The sequence below is a fragment of the Plecotus auritus genome, assembly GCF_963455305.1.
Source record: "Plecotus auritus genome assembly, chromosome: 4".
In the NCBI taxonomy this organism is placed as follows: domain Eukaryota; kingdom Metazoa; phylum Chordata; class Mammalia; order Chiroptera; family Vespertilionidae; genus Plecotus; species Plecotus auritus.
In genome coordinates this window covers 156,810,565-156,823,680 of record NC_137775.1, presented here as the reverse complement: position 1 = coordinate 156,823,680, position 13,116 = coordinate 156,810,565, and positions in this window count along the sequence as shown.

Genomic DNA, 13,116 nt, shown 5'->3' with positions numbered 1-13,116 from the left:
TCAGAGCAATTGAGCACACGGTAGAACATGTAAACGAACCTACATAGCTGTGAACACTTCCCCCAAAGGGCAGCTATTTGAGCAAGTCCTGAAGATTGGGTAAAATAAAATATGTAAAATAGTATCGTAACCTTCCCAAATGAAATGTATTTATTTATTTGTTGCTGCGAGAAAGGGAAAGCAAAAGCACGAGGAAGTTAGGTCAGTAGCTGAAGGCACAGACTCAATAATATGACTGGGTCAGTTCTCAAGTCAATCCCTAAAACGTGTCTGTACATTGGACAAATCTAGTAAGCTTTAAAAGGTGCTGATACCTGGGGCCTACCACCGCAGACGGAGCTTTCACTGGTCTGTCGTGTGGGCTAGGCATACCATATGATCCAACAATCCTACTTCTGGGTGTATATCCAGAGGAAATGAAAGCAGGATGTGGAAAAGATATCTGTATCTCCATGTTCATTTTGGCATTATTAACACTAACCAAGACATGGACAACCTAATCGTCCAACCGTGGATGAATTGATAAAGTTGTGGTGTTCATAGCCAACAGAATATTATTCAGCCATAAAAAAGAAGGAAATTCTGCCATTTGTGACAACAAGGATGGTCCTTGAGGACATTATGCTAAATGAAATAAATCAGACAGAGAAAGACAAATACTGTATGATCTCACTTATGTGAAATCTTAAAAAAAAAAAAAAAAGAATTTGTAGAAATGATAGGAGAATGATGGTTACTAGGGGCCAGGGCTGGGGAGATGGGCAGAGGGGGTTGGGGAATTATGGAGTTGTTGGTCAAATAGTACAAACATGCAGTTAGAAGATCAATAAGTTTTGGAAATCTAATGCACAGCATTGTGATTATAGTTAACAATACTGTATTATATACTTCAAAGTTGCTGAGAGACTGGATCTTCAATGTTCTCACCTCAAAAAACAAATGAATATAAGTGATGCGATGGAGTTGTTAGCTAACAAACATTACTGTGGTAATAATATTGCAATATACAAATGTATCAAATCACCTTAAAGGTACCTCTGTTTAAAAAAATATTTATGAAATAAGTAGATACATAGATAGATAGCTGGTAGATGATGATGATAGATATAGATAGATAGATAGATAGATAGATAGATAGATAGATAGATAGATAGATAGATGATGGATAGATACTAGATAGATAGGTAAGATAAAAACTCCCCAAGGAATTCAAATGTATGGCTTATGTTGAAAACCAAACATGTCTGTTATTTCCAATAATGAATTCAAAAGTGGGAGAATATCTCAAGAAAAATGACTATCGCATAAAATAAATTATAGCAGAACTCTAGGACTACCACATATACATGTAATACATGTAGTATTTTCACATAATACAAAGGAAAATGTGGCCATTGAAGTTGTAATGCAGGAATACATAGGATTAGGAATTTAATTTCCTCTTTAAAATAGTAAAATCTCATCATGATCATGCCAGATTTTGGATTAATGTGAACATTTCTGAAATAGCTTCAGGAATATGGCAATTTTCAGTCGTCCTGTTCATAAGATTGATGTTGATGTATTATCTTGGAGTTTGTTTCTTTGTAATATCTCTCTGTCTTACCCAGCACATACAGTTCCCTTCCAACAAGTATTTTATTCTCACCGGAACACTAGCTCCTTAAAATGTCTATTTATCTGGGGCCCTTAGCTCCTCACCATAATTGACCATATTTTTCACTATAACTTACTCAAGCAGTTTCAGTAAAATCATATTTCTCAGAGTAACCTAAAAAACAAATTTTAAATATTTCTTACAGTAGAGAGTCCCTTTCCCTATCTTTCTGTCAATATTGTTTCTTGGTTTTACAATTACATACTGTGAAAAATTTAAATACCCAGGTGAGTACATAAAACAATGTAAACAATGATGCAACAACTAAGCAGATACTATTTTGTGTGTTTTTTTACACTTTTCTTTTACAGGAATAAGATATAGATGCAGATAAAAGTTCTTTCTCCCATCAATTTCCCCCTCTTTATTTTTTTATTCCAATATGTATTTTTGTGCTCTGCTACATGAGTTTAATTATAAAATAAATAGATTGCTTGCTACTGGTTCCTCATTGCCACCACTGAATATTATGTATACATGTTGATACACATAGAACTAGTTCAGTTATTTTAATTGTCTTATAATCTATTGGCTAAAGAGAGTACAGTTTTTCTTTTCTTCTGAAGTTAATTTTTAAAAATATTTTTTACAGTTCCTAGCTGGGTAGCTCCATTTGTTAAAGCATTGTCTTGATAGGGAAGGTTATAGGTTTGATCCCCAGTCAAGGCACCTACAAGAATCAACCAATGAATGTGTAAGTAAATGGAACAACAAATAAATGTTTCTCTCTCTTTCTCTCTCTCTTTCTGCCCCTTCTCTCAAATCAATAATAAAACATTTTTAAAATATATATTTTTGCAATTATAAAATAATTTTTGTGAGCATTTCCATAAATATTTCTATCCTGTTTCTGTTCAGCCATTTTATTCAATACTTAGTGGTATCACAGTGAGCTTTGATTTGTTTCCTTATATGACTACTCTGTGTGCTTCTTGACCATTTAGATATTATCTTTTTTTTTACAATTTTTTGTTCGTTTAGTTTAAATTCTTTATTGTTTAAAATATTACGTAAGTCTCCTTTTTACTCCATTGACCTCTCCCTAGCCGCCCCCACCTCCCAGCACATGCCCTCACCTCTCGCTTCTGTGTCCATTGGTTATGCTCATATGCATGCACACAAGTCCTTTTGTAAAGTGACTATTACCTGTCTTTTACCTGCTTTTTTAAAAAAAAAATTGCATCACTCCTTATTTTCTTATTAATTCGTAGGAGTTCTTTAAATGTTCTGAATATGAGTCCTTGTCAGGTATAACATTTGGAATATGTACATTCCCTTAATTGTGTTTCTTGTGAGCAGATTTTTAAAAATATTTATGCCATTAATCTTCTGTTTTTAAATTTATTTATGCATTTATTGGTTGATTTTTTTTATGTATTTTATTGATTTTTTACAGAGAGGAAGGGAGAGGGATAGAGAGTTAGAAACATTGATGAGAGAGACATCGATCAGCTGCCTCCTGCACACCACCTACTGGTGATGTGCCCACAACCAAGGTACATGCCCTTGACCAGAATCGAACCTGGACCTTTCAGTCCACAGGCCAACACTTTATCCACTGTGCCAAACCAGTCAGGGCCATTGGTTGATTCTTACATGTGCCCTGACCAGGTGTATCAGGAGGATGCACTAACCAACTGAATACCCGGCCAGCACTTATCTTCTCTTTTATAGCTAGTGCTTTCTGTCTCCTATTTGAGACATCCTTCTCTACCCTAAGGTCATGCAGATATTCTCTTTTTCCCCCCTTCAAAATGCTTAATGGCCTTACCCTTCACATGTAAGCCATATGATCCATTTTGGGGGAAGGGTAAAAAATAGGAATTAGGATTTATTTTTTCCCCATTCAGATTTCTAATTGAACTAATTCCTTTCATTGAAAAGACCATTTTTCCCCCAAGTATTTGCAATGGCAACATCATTATAAATCAGGAGATAGAATATGTTTACATCTGTCTGAACTCTCTATTATGTTCCACTTTCCTTTCTTCTGCCCAGTCTCTTTCCTACTCTTCACTCTTTTTCTCAATTACAAGTAGATTGCTGTGGGTAGACTTCTATGACTCTAATTTGTGCTAAAGGAATGAGCTAGGGTGATTTTATTTGCTATCCTAGTTTACACTGTCTATCTGAGACTTTTTGGAGCATTTGGAATGTATGTGGCCACCATTCTCTTACAGAGTTCCAGAACACATCTTTAGTTTTTAAACAATAGGCTCCAAAATAAACTGACTAAAAGCTTATCTACATAGATTTCTTGCTGTACAAAGGCATGTTTCTTTAAAGATTTTTTAATATGTTTTTATTTTTATCAGAGAGAGGAAGGGAGAGGGAGAGAGATAGAAACATCAATGATGAGAGAGAATCATTGATCGGCTGCCTCCTGTACACCCCCTACTGGGGATTGAGCACAATGCCCAGGCATCGAACCATGACCTCCTGGTTCTTGGGTCAACACTCAAACACTGAGCCACACTGGCCAGGCTACAATGGCATATTGCATACTCCTCTCTACAGGGGTAAACACTGGTTTATCGATTATTAAATATTCCTACAAAAATTAGATCACTCAATCATTCTTTGGATTGATGGAATTCATATCTCAGAATTCATAAGGATAAACCCAGAGCTTTTAAAAATTACATATTTCCCCCTAGTTTCTGGTCTGAGAATGGGCCTAGGAATCCACATTTTTAAGAACCCTCTATTCCAAGACAGGTAGAAGAAAAGCAAAGTTTTCTGACTCTTCTTATTTATTATGTAATGAGATAATGCAGGCCAGTCTCTTCTCCATGATAAGCAAAATTCCTTAACATCTAAGAAATATTTTTATGTATATGGACCCAAAACATGATTAAAAACCTAAGGGAAATTTTAAGCTCAAAATTATGTGTCTAAAAATTTAGAATTTCTGCCATTTAAGTGCTCTTTGATCTCATTTCTAGAAATGTTCCATGCTGATCGTTTTCTAAGAACTGGTTTAAAAGAGAGAATGTATGATTCTGCATTTTGTATTCTGTGTTCTACATTACTGATTTTTAAAGAATAATTAGTGGAATTATATGATATCTCATTATAAATAGTGCCTGAAAAATCCTTAAATTGCACATATCTTTTGTAGAAATCCACCAAGAACTTAAGAATTATAAAACTCAAAAATGGACTTGTATCTAAGGATTTGAATGTCTTAGCTTAAAGATGCAAATTCTATTATAAAATTTGTTGTTCTCTCTCTACTTGTAAAAATACTGTTTTAAATAAAATTCCCTTAAACTAAGCAGTTTTTATTATATAATTTAATTCTTTTACTCAAGAATGGTGCAATTAGCCTAAAATATACAACCTTTAAAAGGTAATTCACCATTTCTATATTATAATTTTTTCTCACACAGAAATGTGGCTATGTACTGCAGTAATGAATTAAATAAAGAGAATGTTAACTGAAATTTAAAATTTAAAAATGACTTACCTATTACTTTTGTTCACCTATTTAAGTACTACATATGTTCATGTATTAGGTAACACCGAGTATAAGTTAATTCCACATTTTTATAATTGTAATATCCCCAAAATGTTGTGATATAAATTTTCATAGATGTAGATAGAATTCTCTTTTTCACTTTTTATAGTTATATTTGAAATCCTATATGCAAAACATTGTAAAGAACATTATTTTTTATTTCCACCTTTTTTTATTATTGAGAGAAAGACAGAAAGACAGAGAGAGAGAGAGAAATTGATGTGAGAGTAAACATTGATATGCTCCCTGACCAGGGGTCAACCTGTCTGAGAATTGAACCCACCACCTTCTGGCATATGGGATGACGCTCCAACCAACTGAACCACACCAGCCAGGGCTATTTCCACATTTTAAGAAACTATTTTACTTAAAGTCTTGGTATATAACTAGACATTGGTACCTTTGTAATGACTAAAATCATCTGTGGACCCATCTAACAATTTTTAAGAAATTATTGCCTTTACTTCTCACTGTTTGGATTCACAGTTTTTGAATCAGCATATGATGCTATCATTGAAAATTTTACACCAGTCAATTACTGATTTATATAACAGCATAATTTGGTTCTTGTTTTTGTCTTTAACATTTTTCCTGTTGGTAAATATTGATACCTCGAGAATATACTACTTAATGTATAGCTTTAGAAAGGATCTTTAAAAGAATTATTTTAATAGTGACATCCATCTCTTGCAAGTGTAAAATATATCCCTTAAGGTCATTGCAGGCTAATGTAATATTTCAAATCTTTAAACTAGGACTTAAATATAAAGCAATTTCCTCTTTAACAGAAATTATTTTGGAAACAAAGTTTCCCAGTCCTGTAACCTACATCTATTACTTATTTATACCTCAATTCACTTTTTAAAAAATATTTGGAATACATCGAACATAGGTCAATGTTTTAAACCGCCTATTCTATTTTTCTGTTTTAAATTTAATATGAGGACTTTTAGAGGCCTCCCTTAATTACAAGTTATTATTATGCCTATTGAAAGGACATAAGAGTTTTCCTTGACAGCAGTTTTTTACAAGATTTATGAGAGCTTCTGCAGCACTTTTCACCTCTTCCCCAGTGGATTCTGGGATTTAGTGCAGAAGAGTGCCCCTTGGTGCCAGCTTCCAGAGGGACTGCAGTGCGTGACAGCTCAGAAAGCTTCACACTCTGCTTCTACCTCAGTCCACACTGACATCCCCAAAAGGAATAGATTGTTTTTTTAGATTTTTAAATCATTCCAATGATCCATCTTGAACACTCATGTTTCTTTTCCATATTAAAAAAAAATATCCGTAATTTTTAATATGAATGGAGAATTTTAACTTTTTAAAAACTATTTCAATGATTGCTCTTCCCCAAAGTAAAATAATGGCCATCTTGACTTTTGTGCATCAGCAACATATCAAAATGAATCAATAAAGTTTTCATTAAAAGCAAGTCAGTTTTTATGATGCTCAACTTAAAGAAACATGACTTTACTTATCCATGTTTATAGAGCTATCTAAAAGAATTTTGCATGTAAACTATACAGATTGGTACTGAGCACTCTAAAAGCATAATAAATAAATATTAGTATCTTAGTTGTGATTCCATATAGGATGCAATGAAAATAGCAACCAAGAGGCATATCTGCTTTATAAAGAAAAGTTCTTCTTTCCATATATTAATTTTCTGACCCTGTCTCTGAGTCATAACCTAATTTCTTGATCATTATTAAGTATAATAGATTAGAATCATTCTTGGAACTACTAATAGCATTTCATGACCATTTGTATTACTAGAGAAAAAAATAGAAAACACCTATTTAAAAACACAGTATTTAGGCCTGAGGCAGGGTGGGAAGAGTGTGGGGGCAGGCTAGAAGAGGTCAATGAAGGAAAAGGGGGACATATGTAATACTTTCAACACTAAAAATTTGTTAAAATAAATAAAAACATAATATTCAGCTTTTATTAAATGTGTAGGCACAGTCATAGGTTCATTGTTTAAAGGATATAAAATTGCTTATTATAGCCCAGCTGTCATGGCTCAGTCATTGAGCTTTGACCTATGAACGAGGAGGTCATGGATCAATTCCCAGTCAGGGCACATGCCCGGGTTGCAGCACAATCCCCAGTGTGGGGTGTGGAGGAGGCAGATGACCAATGATTATCTCTCATCTTTGATGTTTCTATCTCTCTCCCCCTCTTCCTTCCTCTCTGAAATTAATAAAAATATATTTTTTAAATTGCCTATTAGACTAGAGGCCCGGTGCACAAAATTCATGCAGTGGGGGGGTCCCCTCAGCCCACCTGTACCCTCTCCAATTTGGGATCCCTCTCAAAATCCGGGACTGCTGGCTCCTAACAATTCACCTGCCTGCCTGCTTGATCACCCCTACCAGCCACCCCTGCCAGCCTGATCACTCCTAACCGCCTCTGCCTGCCAGCCTGGTCACCCCTAACTGCCCCCCCCTGCCAGCCTGGTCACCCCTCACTGCCCCCCCTTCTGGCCTGGTTGCCCCCAACTTCCCCCTCCACCAGCCTGATCGCCCCTCACTGCCTCCTTATGCTGGCCTGATCACCCCTCACTGCCCCCTGCCAGCCTGGTCACCCCTAAGTGCCCCCCACACCTGCCTGGTTGCCCCCAACTACCCCGCCCCTGTCCCAACCTGGTCGCCCTCCACTGCCCCCCTCTGCCAGCCTGGTTGCCCCACATAGCCTGCTATTATGTCGTTTGGTTGCCCCTCACAGCCCACCCCCCCTGCTGCCCTGGTCACCCTATGCAGCCTGCTGTTCAGTCATTTGGTCGCCCCTCACTGTCCCCCCCCCTGCCAGCCTGGTCACCCCATGCAGCCTGCTGTTCGGTCGTTGTATGAGGGCGTCCCAACCAATTTGCATATTCCTCTATTATTAGTATAGATTTTTAAATTCTTCACAGATTTTAAAAGTATAGTGGTTATTTGGTGGTCATATTTAAATGTGTATGTTTGTAATACTTTACTTAAATCTATTAGTAAATCTATGTATTTAGTATCTATAGTCCAAAATTCCCACCTCTCTGGGCTACATGTGCAGTATACACTAAACAATCAAATACACTATCATAAGGTATAACTTATTTTGTAGATTTTGGGATTTCTAATCATAAGAAAGAAAAAGTTTCTCCATAATTTACAGGGTAAATCAAGTGAATATTTTAATATATAGATTTTATTACATTAAAAATTAGTGTTTTTATTATATTAAAAATAATATTTCAAAAGTATATTTTTAGCCCTGGCCAGTGTTACTCAGTGGTTAGAGTTTCAGGCCACACACTAAGGTTCTCAGGTAAGGTTCTTGGGTTAAATTCCCAGTTAAAGGCAATTTATACCTGGGTTTCAGGTTCTATCCCTGCAGGATGCAACCAATCAATGTCTCTCTCCCTTCCACTCTCTCTAAAAGTAATCAATGGAAAAAGTATCCTAGGGTAGGGATTTACCTACCCACAAAAAGTATATTTTTAAAATTTCATTGATATTTTTAATGTATTGAGAATTTTTTATAATGCATATAAGACCCTTTAATTTATCTAATTTACATGTATAAACTTTTGTTAATAAAGAATATATTGTTCTAATTCAGATATTTGCCTAATATTTATTGAACACTTTAATGAAAAGTTAAAAAATATGTGAAATGTAAGCATAAGTTCAGAAGCTATTTCTTGTAGTCAAATGAGGTCTGGAATTTCATCCCTTTGGGTTCAGGCTCATTTACCTTAAGGTGATCTGTCCCATAAAATGCTGATGACTCATTATTAAGATCACCTTTGATAGAATGATTTATATAGGCTGTTCTCGCTTCATTTCCAATTTTATACCTGGCTAAGTACCAGAATCCATATCTGCATAGGGCATCTTCTTCCTGTGGGGCATGTTATCAATAATAATTCTAATCTAAGGTAACAGAAAGTGAGTGATAAAAACAGAACAATGTGTTTCATGTGTTGTCATCAGAACAACATAGTCCAATAAATTGCTTTTCTCCATTCCTGGAATTTATTTACTTGAAAACTGAGACCCTTTTTCTAGAACACTCTCTTCTAATTTGTGCATGACAGAAATGATACACTTTAATTTTCAGCTCTCTTTTTCACCCTTAATTTTTTTTAAAAAAAAATCAGTATACATTTTCCTACTACAGTGACACTTTATTAGCATCATGGAAATATTTTTTCACCTTTGTGTTTTAAGTGATAACACCATGGACATAATTTCTTGCTTTTTTCTGTGTTAAATTGTCAGCTTCTTAATGACATAGAAAGTCTCTTTAAAACGTGGTATGAGTAAAGGGAGAAGCATGAGCTCTGAATCTGACAAGTTGGGCCTCGGTGTTAGCTGCTCAATGCTCAATCCAATAACTACAAAATTATAAATAAATCACGAGGAACCTGAGCCTTTTTTGAATATGTCCTTCTTTATAAAAATAATGAGGTAGATTAAATAGTCACTAAAATTTTGTCACGTAACTATCCTGGAATAATAAAAATAATGTCTGAGCCCCCACCAACTGCCCGCGGCCCCTCCTCCCGGCTGTCCACGGCCCCTCCCCCTGGTCAGCCTGGCCCATGGGACAGGCTGGCTGGACCCCACCTGTGCATAAATTCATGCACCAGGCCTCTAGTAGATAACACATCTATCCAGCTATTTTTTTTTTTTACTAATAATAAACCTCTACTCTACTTAGTTACTTAACTCTTAGCCATGTAATTGCTATTGCATGCAATTGCATTTTTTTTCCTGCCAGAATTCAATACAGCATATATTTTTCATGTTTAAGGCTATAGTCTCCAGCTTGAATAAAGTAATAATTATATAATAAAATATGTCAAGTGGCAAGGGCTAGAATATTACAATTGTATATCTTTATTTGTGGCAGATAATTTTCTTGTTAACTGATGATGCACAGTTCATATTTCACTTCAGAAGACTCATTCCCTTGTTGCTAGGGGTTTCAATAGACACCCTTTAGCTCTCTGCCCTTCTGCAATTGTTTCAGCTGAAGAGCACCTCATTGACCATGGCCACATGGCTCACATCCAATGAATTATGGACATGGAGGAACAAAGCACCAGTCATCTTTGAACTCAAGAAAATTTTGGAGGACATTCTAGCTCCAGTTCTCCCTCCCTGTGCAGTCAGCTAAGGCTGTAGCTTCCCAGTCCTGCGTCCCCCCCCTCTTCTACAGATGCTTATCCCAAATGTCCCTGATAAACATTCTGCATGTGCAATTCTCTCTGAGTCTGCTTCCTAGAGAACTCAACTTGCAAAAAGTGTTTATGAAATTTAAAATTATGTACAATCCATGAGGAGAAATTCATTCACATGACTTATATAAAGCACTATAATGGTAGTTAAATGCATCCAGATTATCAAAATAGAAAGGCTATACCTCGTATGTGATGGAAAATTATGTTAGTATGTGTGTATGATGTAGTAGTAACAAATATTTAGGCCAGTGACAGATAAAGGTAATTTTAAACCAAATATTAAATTTCATCCTTCTTCTTTACTAACTAAAATGTAATGTTGATCAGAGCAATGCTATTTCTTATCCCAGGCACAAATAATCATTTTTCTAGCCTGTCTTTACCATATACATATTTCAGGACTCAAAAATAGAAACAGCATCCTGCTCTTTGTCGTGGGAAGCATTTTCTCCTTTTAACAAATGGGGAAACAGGATTGGCACTTCCTTGTTACCCTCCTTTCTGCCTTTTGGGCAGATGTGCTGTCTGGAGCTGAAACATCCGTCCATTGGCTGTGAGAAGAAAGGAAAAAGGGCAAGGTTAAAAAAGATCTGAGCCCTGGCCCTTACATTGCTAAGTTGCTGAACCAGCCTCAGCAGCCATCTCTGCCCAGACTGCTTGATATGCATGAAAAATAAATCCCGTAGCTTAAAACAGAGGCCTGGTATTAACTTTTAGTCGCAGGACTGACTTTCTTAACTCTTTTTAGAAGATATGAAAACCACATTTTTTCATGAAATTTTAAAAAATCAAATAAATCCCTTTAGCTCTGCTTTAATGTATTAAGACTATACTAGTGCATCACATTTTTCATAAAGGATGAAGAGGAGAAATGAATCAGTCTTTCAAGTTCTGGTAGATTATTAGGAATAAAAATGGCAAGTGAGTTCTCATCCCTCCTTATCCCCTATCTCTTCTACACCTCAGGTTGGGTGTTGTAGAGGGAGGGAGGGAGTAGGGTAGAAGGGAGAGAAAGAAAGAGAGAGAGAGACAGAGAGAGAGAGAGAGAGACAGAGAGAGAGAGAACACTATGTAAAAGAGAGAAATCAATTGGTTGTCTCCTGCACATGCCTTGACTGGGGCCAGGGATTGAGCCTGCAACCCAGATACATGCACTTGACCAGGAATCGAACCCATGACCCACTCTAGTCAGTGTGCCACACAGGCCAGGGCCTTACATGTAATTATTTATCTTTGTGGTAGTCTCGCTATAACCAAAATCACTTATAAGAGTGAGATAGGTAAATAATGAAACTTTCTTTACCTCCATATCACAATTCAAATAATGCTATAGCTTATTGTGGATATTCTAGTAATTACAATATATGGTATCTCTAACTATTATATGAAAGATAAAGGAGCAATCTAGGCATGGTGCTGGGTGGGTTTGGGATTTGTTGGGATGATCACGTGTTAAGTTATGTAATGTCTGGTCACTAGGGTGTACCAAAAAATAAAAATAAATAAGTAAATAACAGAAAAACCACAATATCTGTGAAGTGTAATAAAGTGAAGCACAATAAAAGGAAGTACAACTGTAAAAAAAAGATAGGAACAGATGTACACATAGAAGAGTGAGTTTTAGTACTGAACTTCAGCTGGCATGTGCAACTCAAAATTTGGTTTTATGTAAAAATATGTGTAGGAAGCACTGATAAATAATAATGTATTACCTTGAGTAACTTTGTGTTAATATGTACTATTATGCCAATAGAAAGCCATCTGTGGAATCTTCCTAAAGATGTCTTTGAAAATGCATACATGTTAGTACTCAATAGTAATGGGTTTCATTAACTTACATTAGTAGTAACAATTTTTCTTTCTTTGGTTGTGCATCCACATATACATAGCCTACCAAAATATCACCATGAGTGACACTACAAAGAACCCTACAAAAATTGTTTGCAAGTTTTTAGATCCACCATAAAGACAACAAAATTTTTGAATACAATTCCTTGCCAACTATTAGTTTTTATTTAAATAACAGAAGGAAGAGATGGAGAGAGGGAGGAAAGGTTAAAAGGAAGCTTTCTCAAAAATTTTTTTTAAATGGAACTGCCTTTTAACTCAGTGATCCTACTTCTGGCAATATATCTTAAGAATCCCGAAACACACAGCAGAAATAATATATGCACCCCTATGTTCAAAACAGTGTTATTTACATAGCCAAGATCTAGAAACAGATCAAGTGTCCATCAGTAGAGAAGTAGATAAAAAAAGCTGTGGAACATTTACACAGTGGAATACTACACAGCTGTAAAAAAGATGGGACTCTTACCCTTTGCAATAGCATGGATGGACCTAGAGATTGTTTTGCTAAGTCAAATAAAGATAAATACCATGTGATCTCACTTATATGGGGAATCTAATGAACAAAATAAACTGGTGAACAAAACAGAATCAGAGGCATGGATACATGGAACAGACTGACAGAGGGGAGGGTGGGAGGTCTAGATGAAAGGTGGTGAAGAGATTAGCAAAAGAACGTATATGCACAGACACAGAAAACAGTGAGGTGATGGCCAGAGGGAAGGGGGTGGAGGGTTGTGGGAGCTGGGTGGAAGTGGCAAAGGCAGGGGGGAAATAGGGACGTCTGGAATAGGGTCAACAATTAAAATAATGTATTGTTTGTTTTTTTAAAAAAGGAGAAACAATATTTTGTTCTAATTTATT